General features: G+C 39.4%; 4 non-coding genes across 4 annotated transcripts; all 4 read left to right on the top strand.

Annotated features, from left to right (window-relative positions):
• The first annotated feature begins 1,582 nt into the window (after positions 1-1,582).
• Positions 1,583-1,664, top strand: TRNAS-UGA (transfer RNA serine (anticodon UGA)). The gene has a single exon. It is a non-coding gene; the product is annotated as a tRNA-Ser (tRNA).
• Positions 1,665-5,567: 3,903 nt separating this feature from the next.
• TRNAS-UGA (transfer RNA serine (anticodon UGA)) lies at positions 5,568-5,649 on the top strand. The gene has a single exon. It is a non-coding gene; the product is annotated as a tRNA-Ser (tRNA).
• Positions 5,650-9,552: 3,903 nt separating this feature from the next.
• On the top strand, positions 9,553-9,634 carry TRNAS-UGA (transfer RNA serine (anticodon UGA)). The gene has a single exon. It is a non-coding gene; the product is annotated as a tRNA-Ser (tRNA).
• Positions 9,635-13,537: 3,903 nt separating this feature from the next.
• Positions 13,538-13,619, top strand: TRNAS-UGA (transfer RNA serine (anticodon UGA)). Its single transcript has one exon. It is a non-coding gene; the product is annotated as a tRNA-Ser (tRNA).
• The last annotated feature ends 195 nt before the right edge of the window (positions 13,620-13,814 follow it).

The raw sequence follows: 13,814 nt of genomic DNA, 5'->3' as shown, positions 1-13,814 counted from the left end.
TATCATTGCTTGCTTTTTGCTGACAAAGTTTCTAAGTGTCGATTTTTGAAACTTACAAATATTCTTTAAAAATCGTACCAATTGTGAAAACGTAATTGCTTACCTGTTTTAGATAGATGTCCCAGTACTGAGCCTAGGAGCCCAGCACTGAATTACCAAAGTAACGAGAATGTACTTTACCCGTAACTTGAATTTTCTTCCATAGGAAACCATTGACTGTTTTTCTGTAAAATTTCTTCTAAGTGTCGATTTTGCAAACTTATAAATATTCCTTAAAAATCGCTTGTATAACTTAAAAGCAGTTTCTCAACTGCTTACAGGGGGTACAGTAGTGCTGGATCTAGGATCCAACACTGACATAGAAAAAGTAACCATAACCCCACCTACCTGCTAAGTGAATTTCCTTCCATAGGATAACATTGGTAATTTGATCAGAAAAAAATTCTAAGTGTCAACTTTTAAAATAGCAAAATATTGCTTGAAAATCACAACAGTTACTAAAACGAATTTACTCACTTGTTTCCAAGAACTGTCCCAGGACTGAATCTAGGATCCAGTCCTGGATTTAGAAAAGTAATCCTGAAAGTAATTAATTGCATATAACTTAAAATTCCCATTGAGCTCAATGTATTATTGTATTTGAAATTGTGTTTCCTATTGCAATAAACTGTAACTATTACCTGCAAAAGTCAATTGCCTATTGCAAAGTTTTTAACTAAAGCATCTTATTCTGAGAAAGTATATTTTGATACCTATTGTTGGTTCTAAAATAAAACAACGATATATTTTTTATACAAACCATTGGCCTAGAGTTCAGTTCTTGAGTGTGTGAGACCATTTGCTGACTGAGTGTGTACAACAAATGCTTTACACTGTCCTCGGATACTGCCTTACTGCTCGAGCAAGCTACCACTTTAGAGAGTAAGGTTATATCAAACTTTAGCCTCTGTCAAACCTCTGGGCACTGAGGACTCTGTGCACACTGTACCTTTTTGGGAACAGTATATACAGAGCCACTTTCTCACAGTAGTGATAAAGTGATTAGAGTCCTAAGGCCAACATAAAGATAGTGCAAAACGTGAGGTGAAAAGCAAAAAGGTTGCTGGTAGGCCACCTTAAGGATGCCATGTCTAACAAAAATTAACTGAGGATTACGTGAGTAAAACATCAGGTTTCTCTACGGCATTTGGTGAGACAAGTGGGCCTTCTTTTATCTTCCATTCAAGCAATCTTTGACGGACCCATTTATTATAGAGCTCTTCAAGGATTAAAGATAAGGTACTTACAAAGGAGTCACAAATACTCAGAGATGGTAGACTTCTGTAATATGGGTCGTAGACTAAAAGCAGCGCAAAAACAGAGTGCAACAGGGTCCAAAAAATTGAGTGCCACATGAGAGTTTGCATGCAAGCGTATCCTTTTACAGATCCAGAGATATACTCATGCAATTTTTGTTTTTAGGACAGAACGTGCATGATGAAAAAAACATTGTTTTTAAAAAGCGCATTGCAGAATATCAGTACTTTGATGTGGGACAACTTGAATACTTTCAAACAAAATATTTGCATGCAGCTTACAGTAAGTTGTTGTGGCCGAGTGGTTAAGGCGATGGACTTGAAATCCATTGGGGTCTCCCCGCGCAGGTTCGAATCCTGCCAACAACGAGAATCTTGTTATTATCGGCTACAATTTCAGAAGTTAACCTTTAGTATTTCTTCAATTTCAGTTTTATAAATAGGTGGCTTATTTTTGTGTCACTATTGCCTCTCCACATATTTATTATCGCTACCTCTTTCATGTCTTTGCTACACCTCTCTTCCTACTTTAGCACTGGTGTAAACGCTTCAAATTATTATACCATTGCTCTCTCAATCATACCTGCGCATGCACTTGAAACTTACTTTACCAATAAAAGATGCAAAGAGAGAAATAGAACAAAAGTGCTGGCTGGATTTGGCAAACACACTTCATAAAACTGCATTTTCTTTTTTATTCTCCCCCATGTTACATGCTTAACCTCTCCCTATGTAATTTCTCTTAATCTGCTGTCCCAGGAAGAGAATTTCCTCTACAGGCTCTTTCTGTGTTTTTTTCCTTAGTCTTTCTTTCCCTTTTCTTAGCTGTGTAACTGTTCCTTTACGCTCTCTATTTACGCGCCATTAATCTCATTTGAGCTTCTTGCTCCCGCTCCTGTTTTCTCCAACTCTCATACTGCCAGTTCTCTCTTTCTCTGTGGTTGGTGGCTAAAATCCAGAGCTTTCGAAGCCACGTGGTTTCTGCCTCTTGTTGTCAGACTTGAATTGGAAAAGGAACCATATTAACAAGCCTTTACCACTCACACACGGCGGACGTTTATACTTTAATTCAGTGAGCTAAGAAAAGCGTGTTGTGGGTCCCCTACGAGCCATGGTGCTTGCTTCATCATGATTTGGAACCAGTCATTAGCCGCAGCTCTGCTAATGAGCCACTGAGGTCAGTTTCAATAATTACTCAAAAACATGACCTTGCAGCCCGCCCTCAACTGTGTATTTATATTACGTTACTGCTGTTCGTGTGATTAGCTGGGAGGAGCTCATGGCGGCATCCTCCCTATAAAAGTGTAGATGGATCACTCCTTAACTCTTTCTTGCTTCACATACAAATGGCTTGAAAGGTGCAGGGAAGATGCAGGTCTAATAGACAGAATAGAAGGTCTGTGCCAAGTTGGTTTCTCTGCATTGGTGTCCCATCACAGGCCCGCAAGTGTAATGTGTTATCTTTGACTCCTGGCAGTTCACAAGCAGGCGGCCAGGAAACGGTTTCAGCCTATCAACCACTGAGGAGACGCAGCCTCTGTATGAGGAATGAGGAAGGAATGAATACATCCAGCCTATCACAGGAGCAGCCCTGAGTGTTCCAAATTATAAATTCTCCATGTTAGTGTATGGCATTGACCCAATGTACCTCGCCGTGATCGTATAGTAGGACTCTGCGTTGTGGCCGCAGCAACCTTGGTTCGAATCCAAGTTACGGCATTGTGGTTGGCAATGTTACGGCAGTTGGGTTCTGCTTTTACAGAATTACCAAATGTACCAGAGGTTTAAATATTTAAACCATCTAACAACAAATTATTTAATTTAACATGATTATAAGCTGTAGCTATAATGTATTTACTTACATAAATTATCGTTCTTGAACCTATTGTGGGTGGAGGGGGAGCGGAGCTCACCCCCCAGGTGCAGTTGAGTAACCTGTGTTGTGGCTCTCTACAGGGAAGGCACAAATGTTGCTGTCACCCAGCCCAATCCAGACGTGTATTGGGGCCTGGTTTCAGGTAAATAGAGCAGTAAGTGCAGAGAAATGTTCACTCTCTAAAAGTGGCATTTCTAAAATAGTAAAGTTAAATCCAACCTCACCAGTAAGTAGGATTTTCAATAAATAAATAAACCTACTCCTCTCCGATATGGAATTACCAAATAAAAAGTATAGGGGAATACCCAATGCTAAGCTATGAGAGAGGTAGACCTCACAGTAGTGAAAAATGAAATAGACTGTTTGGTACTTACAGGACATGCAAACCACCAAAGTACATATCTTATCTTTTACTTGCATAGCATCATGCACCTAGGACTACCTAGGGCCTACCTTAGGGGTAAATTATATGTAATAAAAGAGGAGTTTAGGGCTTGGCAAGTAGACTGGGACTCCCCTGGGAGACCCTTGAGTCTATGCCCAGAACCATAACTCTGCCAGTCGAGTACTTACCTAAAAGCCGATAACTCACTTCTCTTCCATAGGCTAACATTGACTGGTTCCACTTGGAAATTCTTCTAAGTGTGGAGTTTTGGAACTTTAAAATATTAATCTAAAATCAGCCGAACAACGAATTCTGATTTACTCACCTGTTATCAGGAGAGACCTCAGTGCTGCATCTTGTAGCTCAGTACTGACCCTGAAAAGTAATTTTAACCGTACTTACCAGTAACTCGAATTTTCTTCCATAGGATATCATTGCTTGCTTTTTGCTGACAAAGTTTCTAAGTGTCGATTTTTGAAACTTACAAATATTCTTTAAAAATCGTACCAATTGTGAAAACGTAATTGCTTACCTGTTTTAGATAGATGTCCCAGTACTGAGCCTAGGAGCCCAGCACTGAATTACCAAAGTAACGAGAATGTACTTTACCCGTAACTTGAATTTTCTTCCATAGGAAACCATTGACTGTTTTTCTGTAAAATTTCTTCTAAGTGTCGATTTTGCAAACTTATAAATATTCCTTAAAAATCGCTTGTATAACTTAAACGCAGTTTCTCAACTGCTTACAGGTGGTACAGTAGTGCTGGATCTAGGATCCAACACTGACATAGAAAAAGTAACCATAACCCCACCTACCTGCTAAGTGAATTTCCTTCCATAGGATAACATTGGTAATTTGATCAGAAAAAATTTCTAAGTGTCAACTTTTAAAATAGCAAAATATTGCTTGGAAATCACAACAGTTACTAAAACGAATTTACTCACTTGTTTCCAAGAACTGTCCCAGGACTGAATCTAGGATCCAGTCCTGGATTTAGAAAAGTAATCCTGAAAGTAATTAATTGCATATAACGTAAAATTCCCATTGAGCTCAATGTATTATTGTATTTGATATTGTGTTTCCTATTGCAATAAACTGTAACTATTACCTGCAAAAGTCAATTGCCTATTGCAAAGTTTTTAACTAAAGCATCTTATTCTGAGAAAGTATATTTTGATACCTATTGTTGGTTCTAAAATAAAACAACAATATATTTTTTATACAAACCATTGGCCTAGAGTTCAGTTCTTGAGTGTGTGAGACCATTTGCTGACTGAGTGTGTACAACAAATGCTTTACACTGTCCTCGGATACTGCCTTACTGCTCGAGCAAGCTACCACTTTAGAGAGTAAGGTTATATCAAACTTTAGCCTCTGTCAAACCTCTGGGCACTGAGGACTCTGTGCACACTGTACCTTTTTGGGAACAGTATATACAGAGCCACTTTCTCACAGTAGTGATAAAGTGATTAGAGTCCTAAGGCCAACATAAAGATAGTGCAAAACGTGAGGTGAAAAGCAAAAAGGTTGCTGGTAGGCCACCTTAAGGATGCCATGTCTAACAAAAATTAACTGAGGATTACGTGAGTAAAACATCAGGTTTCTCTACGGCATTTGGTGAGACAAGTGGGCCTTCTTTTATCTTCCATTCAAGCAATCTTTGACGGACCCATTTATTATAGAGCTCTTCAAGGATTAAAGATAAGGTACTTACAAAGGAGTCACAAATACTCAGAGATGGTAGACTTCTGTAATATGGGTCGTAGACTAAAAGCAGCGCAAAAACAGAGTGCAACAGGGTCCAAAAAATTGAGTGCCACATGAGAGTTTGCATGCAAGCGTATCCTTTTACAGATCCAGAGATATACTCATGCAATTTTTGTTTTTAGGACAGAACGTGCATGATGAAAAAAACATTGTTTTTAAAAAGCGCATTGCAGAATATCAGTACTTTGATGTGGGACAACTTGAATACTTTCAAACAAAATATTTGCATGCAGCTTACAGTAAGTTGTTGTGGCCGAGTGGTTAAGGCGATGGACTTGAAATCCATTGGGGTCTCCCCGCGCAGGTTCGAATCCTGCCAACAACGAGAATCTTGTTATTATCGGCTACAATTTCAGAAGTTAACCTTTAGTATTTCTTCAATTTCAGTTTTATAAATAGGTGGCTTATTTTTGTGTCACTATTGCCTCTCCACATATTTATTATCGCTACCTCTTTCATGTCTTTGCTACACCTCTCTTCCTACTTTAGCACTGGTGTAAACGCTTCAAATTATTATACCATTGCTCTCTCAATCATACCTGCGCATGCACTTGAAACTTACTTTACCAATAAAAGATGCAAAGAGAGAAATAGAACAAAAGTGCTGGCTGGATTTGGCAAACACACTTCATAAAACTGCATTTTCTTTTTTATTCTCCCCCATGTTACATGCTTAACCTCTCCCTATGTAATTTCTCTTAATCTGCTGTCCCAGGAAGAGAATTTCCTCTACAGGCTCTTTCTGTGTTTTTTTCCTTAGTCTTTCTTTCCCTTTTCTTAGCTGTGTAACTGTTCCTTTACGCTCTCTATTTACGCGCCATTAATCTCATTTGAGCTTCTTGCTCCCGCTCCTGTTTTCTCCAACTCTCATACTGCCAGTTCTCTCTTTCTCTGTGGTTGGTGGCTAAAATCCAGAGCTTTCGAAGCCACGTGGTTTCTGCCTCTTGTTGTCAGACTTGAATTGGAAAAGGAACCATATTAACAAGCCTTTACCACTCACACACGGCGGACGTTTATACTTTAATTCAGTGAGCTAAGAAAAGCGTGTTGTGGGTCCCCTACGAGCCATGGTGCTTTCTTCATCATGATTTGGAACCAGTCATTAGCCGCAGCTCTGCTAATGAGCCACTGAGGTCAGTTTCAATAATTACTCAAAAACATGACCTTGCAGCCCGCCCTCAACTGTGTATTTATATTACGTTACTGCTGTTCGTGTGATTAGCTGGGAGGAGCTCATGGCGGCATCCTCCCTATAAAAGTGTAGATGGATCACTCCTTAACTCTTTCTTGCTTCACATACAAATGGCTTGAAAGGTGCAGGGAAGATGCAGGTCTAATAGACAGAATAGAAGGTCTGTGCCAAGTTGGTTTCTCTGCATTGGTGTCCCATCACAGGCCCGCAAGTGTAATGTGTTATCTTTGACTCCTGGCAGTTCACAAGCAGGCGGCCAGGAAACGGTTTCAGCCTATCAACCACTGAGGAGACGCAGCCTCTGTATGAGGAATGAGGAAGGAATGAATACATCCAGCCTATCACAGGAGCAGCCCTGAGTGTTCCAAATTATAAATTCTCCATGTTAGTGTATGGCATTGACCCAATGTACCTCGCCGTGATCGTATAGTAGGACTCTGCGTTGTGGCCGCAGCAACCTTGGTTCGAATCCAAGTTACGGCATTGTGGTTGGCAATGTTACGGCAGTTGGGTTCTGCTTTTACAGAATTACCAAATGTACCAGAGGTTTAAATATTTAAACCATCTAACAACAAATTATTTAATTTAACATGATTATAAGCTGTAGCTATAATGTATTTACTTACATAAATTATCGTTCTTGAACCTATTGTGGGTGGAGGGGGAGCGGAGCTCACCCCCCAGGTGCAGTTGAGTAACCTGTGTTGTGGCTCTCTACAGGGAAGGCACAAATGTTGCTGTCACCCAGCCCAATCCAGACGTGTATTGGGGCCTGGTTTCAGGTAAATAGAGCAGTAAGTGCAGAGAAATGTTCACTCTCTAAAAGTGGCATTTCTAAAATAGTAAAGTTAAATCCAACCTCACCAGTAAGTAGGATTTTCAATAAATAAATAAACCTACTCCTCTCCGATATGGAATTACCAAATAAAAAGTATAGGGGAATACCCAATGCTAAGCTATGAGAGAGGTAGACCTCACAGTAGTGAAAAATGAAATAGACTGTTTGGTACTTACAGGACATGCAAACCACCAAAGTACATATCTTATCTTTTACTTGCATAGCATCATGCACCTAGGACTACCTAGGGCCTACCTTAGGGGTAAATTATATGTAATAAAAGAGGAGTTTAGGGCTTGGCAAGTAGACTGGGACTCCCCTGGGAGACCCTTGAGTCTATGCCCAGAACCATAACTCTGCCAGTCGAGTACTTACCTAAAAGCCGATAACTCACTTCTCTTCCATAGGCTAACATTGACTGGTTCCACTTGGAAATTCTTCTAAGTGTGGAGTTTTGGAACTTTAAAATATTAATCTAAAATCAGCCGAACAACGAATTCTGATTTACTCACCTGTTATCAGGAGAGACCTCAGTGCTGCATCTTGTAGCTCAGTACTGACCCTGAAAAGTAATTTTAACCGTACTTACCAGTAACTCGAATTTTCTTCCATAGGATATCATTGCTTGCTTTTTGCTGACAAAGTTTCTAAGTGTCGATTTTTGAAACTTACAAATATTCTTTAAAAATCGTACCAATTGTGAAAACGTAATTGCTTACCTGTTTTAGATAGATGTCCCAGTACTGAGCCTAGGAGCCCAGCACTGAATTACCAAAGTAACGAGAATGTACTTTACCCGTAACTTGAATTTTCTTCCATAGGAAACCATTGACTGTTTTTCTGTAAAATTTCTTCTAAGTGTCGATTTTGCAAACTTATAAATATTCCTTAAAAATCGCTTGTATAACTTAAACGCAGTTTCTCAACTGCTTACAGGTGGTACAGTAGTGCTGGATCTAGGATCCAACACTGACATAGAAAAAGTAACCATAACCCCACCTACCTGCTAAGTGAATTTCCTTCCATAGGATAACATTGGTAATTTGATCAGAAAAAATTTCTAAGTGTCAACTTTTAAAATAGCAAAATATTGCTTGGAAATCACAACAGTTACTAAAACGAATTTACTCACTTGTTTCCAAGAACTGTCCCAGGACTGAATCTAGGATCCAGTCCTGGATTTAGAAAAGTAATCCTGAAAGTAATTAATTGCATATAACGTAAAATTCCCATTGAGCTCAATGTATTATTGTATTTGATATTGTGTTTCCTATTGCAATAAACTGTAACTATTACCTGCAAAAGTCAATTGCCTATTGCAAAGTTTTTAACTAAAGCATCTTATTCTGAGAAAGTATATTTTGATACCTATTGTTGGTTCTAAAATAAAACAACAATATATTTTTTATACAAACCATTGGCCTAGAGTTCAGTTCTTGAGTGTGTGAGACCATTTGCTGACTGAGTGTGTACAACAAATGCTTTACACTGTCCTCGGATACTGCCTTACTGCTCGAGCAAGCTACCACTTTAGAGAGTAAGGTTATATCAAACTTTAGCCTCTGTCAAACCTCTGGGCACTGAGGACTCTGTGCACACTGTACCTTTTTGGGAACAGTATATACAGAGCCACTTTCTCACAGTAGTGATAAAGTGATTAGAGTCCTAAGGCCAACATAAAGATAGTGCAAAACGTGAGGTGAAAAGCAAAAAGGTTGCTGGTAGGCCACCTTAAGGATGCCATGTCTAACAAAAATTAACTGAGGATTACGTGAGTAAAACATCAGGTTTCTCTACGGCATTTGGTGAGACAAGTGGGCCTTCTTTTATCTTCCATTCAAGCAATCTTTGACCGACCCATTTATTATAGAGCTCTTCAAGGATTAAAGATAAGGTACTTACAAAGGAGTCACAAATACTCAGAGATGGTAGACTTCTGTAATATGGGTCGTAGACTAAAAGCAGCGCAAAAACAGAGTGCAACAGGGTCCAAAAAATTGAGTGCCACATGAGAGTTTGCATGCAAGCGTATCCTTTTACAGATCCAGAGATATACTCATGCAATTTTTGTATTTAGGACAGAACGTGCATGATGAAAAAAACATTGTTTTTAAAAAGCGCATTGCAGAATATCAGTACTTTGATGTGGGACAACTTGAATACTTTCAAACAAAATATTTGCATGCAGCTTACAGTAAGTTGTTGTGGCCGAGTGGTTAAGGCGATGGACTTGAAATCCATTGGGGTCTCCCCACGCAGGTTCGAATTCTGCCAACAACGAGAATCTTGTTATTATCGGCTACAATTTCAGAAGTTAACCTTTAGTATTTCTTCAATTTCAGTTTTATAAATAGGTGGCTTATTTTTGTGTCACTATTGCCTCTCCACATATTTATTATCGCTACCTCTTTCGTGTCTTTGCTACACCTCTCTTCCTACTTTAGCACTGGTGTAAACGCTTCAAATTATTATACCATTGCTCTCTCAATCATACCTGCGCATGCACTTGAAACTTACTTTACCAATAAAAGATGCAAAGAGAGAAATAGAACAAAAGTGCTGGCTGGATTTGGCAAACACACTTCATAAAACTGCATTTTCTTTTTTATTCTCCCCCATGTTACATGCTTAACCTCTCCCTATGTAATTTCTCTTAATCTGCTGTCCCAGGAAGAGAATTTCCTCTACAGGCTCTTTCTGTGTTTTTTTCCTTAGTCTTTCTTTCCCTTTTCTTAGCTGTGTAACTGTTCCTTTACGCTCTCTATTTACGCGCCATTAATCTCATTTGAGCTCCTTGCTCCCGCTCCTGTTTTCTCCAACTCTCATACTGCCAGTTCTCTCTTTCTCTGTGGTTGGTGGCTAAAATCCAGAGCTTTCGAAGCCACGTGGTTTCTGCCTCTTGTTGTCAGACTTGAATTGGAAAAGGAACCATATTAACAAGCCTTTACCACTCACACACGGCGGAAGTTTATACTTTAATTCAGTGAGCTAAGAAAAGCGTGTTGTGGGTCCCCTACGAGCCATGGTGCTTGCTTCATCATGATTTGGAACCAGTCATTAGCCGCAGCTCTGCTAATGAGCCACTGAGGTCAGTTTCAATAATTACTCAAAAACATGACCTTGCAGCCCGCCCTCAACTGTGTATTTATATTACTTTACTGCTGTTCGTGTGATTAGCTGGGAGGAGCTCACGGCGGCTTCCTCCCTATAAAAGTGTAGATGGATCACTCCTTAACTCTTTCTTGCTTCACATACAAATGGCTTGAAAGGTGCAGGGAAGATGCAGGTCTAATAGACAGAATAGAAGGTCTGTGCCAAGTTGGTTTCTCTGCATTGGTGTCCCATCACAGGCCCGCAAGTGTAATGTGTTATCTTTGACTCCTGGCAGTTCACAAGCAGGCGGCCAGGAAACGGTTTCAGCCTATCAACCACTGAGGAGACGCAGCCTCTGTATGAGGAATGAGGAAGGAATGAATACATCCAGCCTATCACAGGAGCAGCCCTGAGTGTTCCAAATTATAAATTCTCAATGTTAGTGTACGGCATTGACCCCATGTAGCTCGCCGTGATCGTATAGTAGTACTCTGCGTTGTGGCCGCAGCAACCTTGGTTCGAATCCAAGTTACGGCATTGTGGTTGGCAATGTTACGGCAGTTGGGTTCTGCTTTTACAGAATTACCAAATGTACCAGAGGTTTAAATATTTAAACCATCTAACAACAAATTATTTAATTTAACATGATTATAAGCTGTAGCTATAATGTATTTACTTACATAAATTATCGTTCTTGAACCTATTGTGGGAGGAGGGGGAGCGGAGCTCACCCCCCAGGTGCAGTTGAGTAACCTGTGTTGTGGCTCTCTACAGGGAAGGCACAAATGTTGCTGTCACCCAGCCCAATCCAGACGTGTATTGGGGCCTGGTTTCAGGTAAATAGAGCAGTAAGTGCAGAGAAATGTTCACTCTCTAAAAGTGGCATTTCTAAAATAGTAAAGTTAAATCCAACCTCACCAGTAAGTAGGATTTTCAATAAATAAATAAAGCTACTCCTCTCCGATATGGAATTACCAAATAAAAAGTATAGGGGAATACCCAATGCTAACCTATGAGAGAGGTAGACCTCACAGTAGTGAAAAATGAAATAGACTGTTTGGTACTTACAGGACATGCAAACCACCAAAGTACATATTTTATCTTTTACTTGCATAGCATCATGCACCTAGGACTACCTAGGGCCTACCTTAGGGGTAAATTATATGTAATAAAAGGGGAGTTTAGGGCTTGGCAAGTAGACTGGGACTCCCCTGGGAGACCCTTGAGTCTATGCCCAGAACCATAACTCTGCCAGTCGAGTACTTACCTAAAAGCCGATAACTCACTTCTCTTCCATAGGCTAACATTGACTGGTTCCACTTGGAAATTCTTCTAAGTGTGGAGTTTTGGAACTTTAAAATATTCATCTAAAATCAGCCGAACAACGAATTCTGATTTACTCACCTGTTATCAGGAGAGACCTCAGTGCTGCATCTTGTAGCTCAGTACTGACCCAGAAAAGTAATTTTAACCGTACTTACCAGTAACTCGAATTTTCTTCCATAGGATATCATTGCTTGCTTTTTGCTGACAAAGTTTCTAAGTGTCGATTTTTGAAACTTACAAATATTCTTTAAAAATCGTACCAATTGTGAAAACGTAATTGCTTACCTGTTTTAGATAGATGTCCCAGTACTGAGCCTAGGAGCCCAGCACTGAATTACCAAAGTAACGAGAATGTACTTTACCCGTAACTTGAATTTTCTTCCATAGGAAACCATTGACTGTTTTTCTGTAAAATTTCTTCTAAGTGTCGATTTTGCAAACTTATAAATATTCCTTAAAAATCGCTTGTATAACTTAAACGCAGTTTCTCAACTGCTTACAGGTGGTACAGTAGTGCTGGATCTAGGATCCAACACTGACATAGAAAAAGTAACCATAACCCCACCTACCTGCTAAGTGAATTTCCTTCCATAGGATAACATTGGTAATTTGATCAGAAAAAATTTCTAAGTGTCAACTTTTAAAATAGCAAAATATTGCTTGGAAATCACAACAGTTACTAAAACGAATTTACTCACTTGTTTCCAAGAACTGTCCCAGGACTGAATCTAGGATCCAGTCCTGGATTTAGAAAAGTAATCCTGAAAGTAATTAATTGCATATAACGTAAAATTCCCATTGAGCTCAATGTATTATTGTATTTGATATTGTGTTTCCTATTGCAATAAACTGTAACTATTACCTGCAAAAGTCAATTGCCTATTGCAAAGTTTTTAACTAAAGCATCTTATTCTGAGAAAGTATATTTTGATACCTATTGTTGGTTCTAAAATAAAACAACAATATATTTTTTATACAAACCATTGGCCTAGAGTTCAGTTCTTGAGTGTGTGAGACCATTTGCTGACTGAGTGTGTACAACAAATGCTTTACACTGTCCTCGGATACTGCCTTACTGCTCGAGCAAGCTACCACTTTAGAGAGTAAGGTTATATCAAACTTTAGCCTCTGTCAAACCTCTGGGCACTGAGGACTCTGTGCACACTGTACCTTTTTGGGAACAGTATATACAGAGCCACTTTCTCACAGTAGTGATAAAGTGATTAGAGTCCTAAGGCCAACATAAAGATAGTGCAAAACGTGAGGTGAAAAGCAAAAAGGTTGCTGGTAGGCCACCTTAAGGATGCCATGTCTAACAAAAATTAACTGAGGATTACGTGAGTAAAACATCAGGTTTCTCTACGGCATTTGGTGAGACAAGTGGGCCTTCTTTTATCTTCCATTCAAGCAATCTTTGACCGACCCATTTATTATAGAGCTCTTCAAGGATTAAAGATAAGGTACTTACAAAGGAGTCACAAATACTCAGAGATGGTAGACTTCTGTAATATGGGTCGTAGACTAAAAGCAGCGCAAAAACAGAGTGCAACAGGGTCCAAAAAATTGAGTGCCACATGAGAGTTTGCATGCAAGCGTATCCTTTTACAGATCCAGAGATATACTCATGCAATTTTTGTATTTAGGACAGAACGTGCATGATGAAAAAAACATTGTTTTTAAAAAGCGCATTGCAGAATATCAGTACTTTGATGTGGGACAACTTGAATACTTTCAAACAAAATATTTGCATGCAGCTTACAGTAAGTTGTTGTGGCCGAGTGGTTAAGGCGATGGACTTGAAATCCATTGGGGTCTCCCCACGCAGGTTCGAATTCTGCCAACAACGAGAATCTTGTTATTATCGGCTACAATTTCAGAAGTTAACCTTTAGTATTTCTTCAATTTCAGTTTTATAAATAGGTGGCTTATTTTTGTGTCACTATTGCCTCTCCACATATTTATTATCGCTACCTCTTTCGTGTCTTTGCTACACCTCTCTTCCTACTTTAGCACTGGTGTAAACGCTTCAAATTATTATACC

Source organism: Triturus cristatus, chromosome 12 (genome assembly GCF_964204655.1).
Source record: "Triturus cristatus chromosome 12, aTriCri1.1, whole genome shotgun sequence".
NCBI classification, from domain to species: Eukaryota; Metazoa; Chordata; class Amphibia; order Caudata; family Salamandridae; genus Triturus; species Triturus cristatus.
Note: the sequence above shows the minus strand (reverse complement) of the source record. Positions and strands in the feature narration are given on the sequence as shown.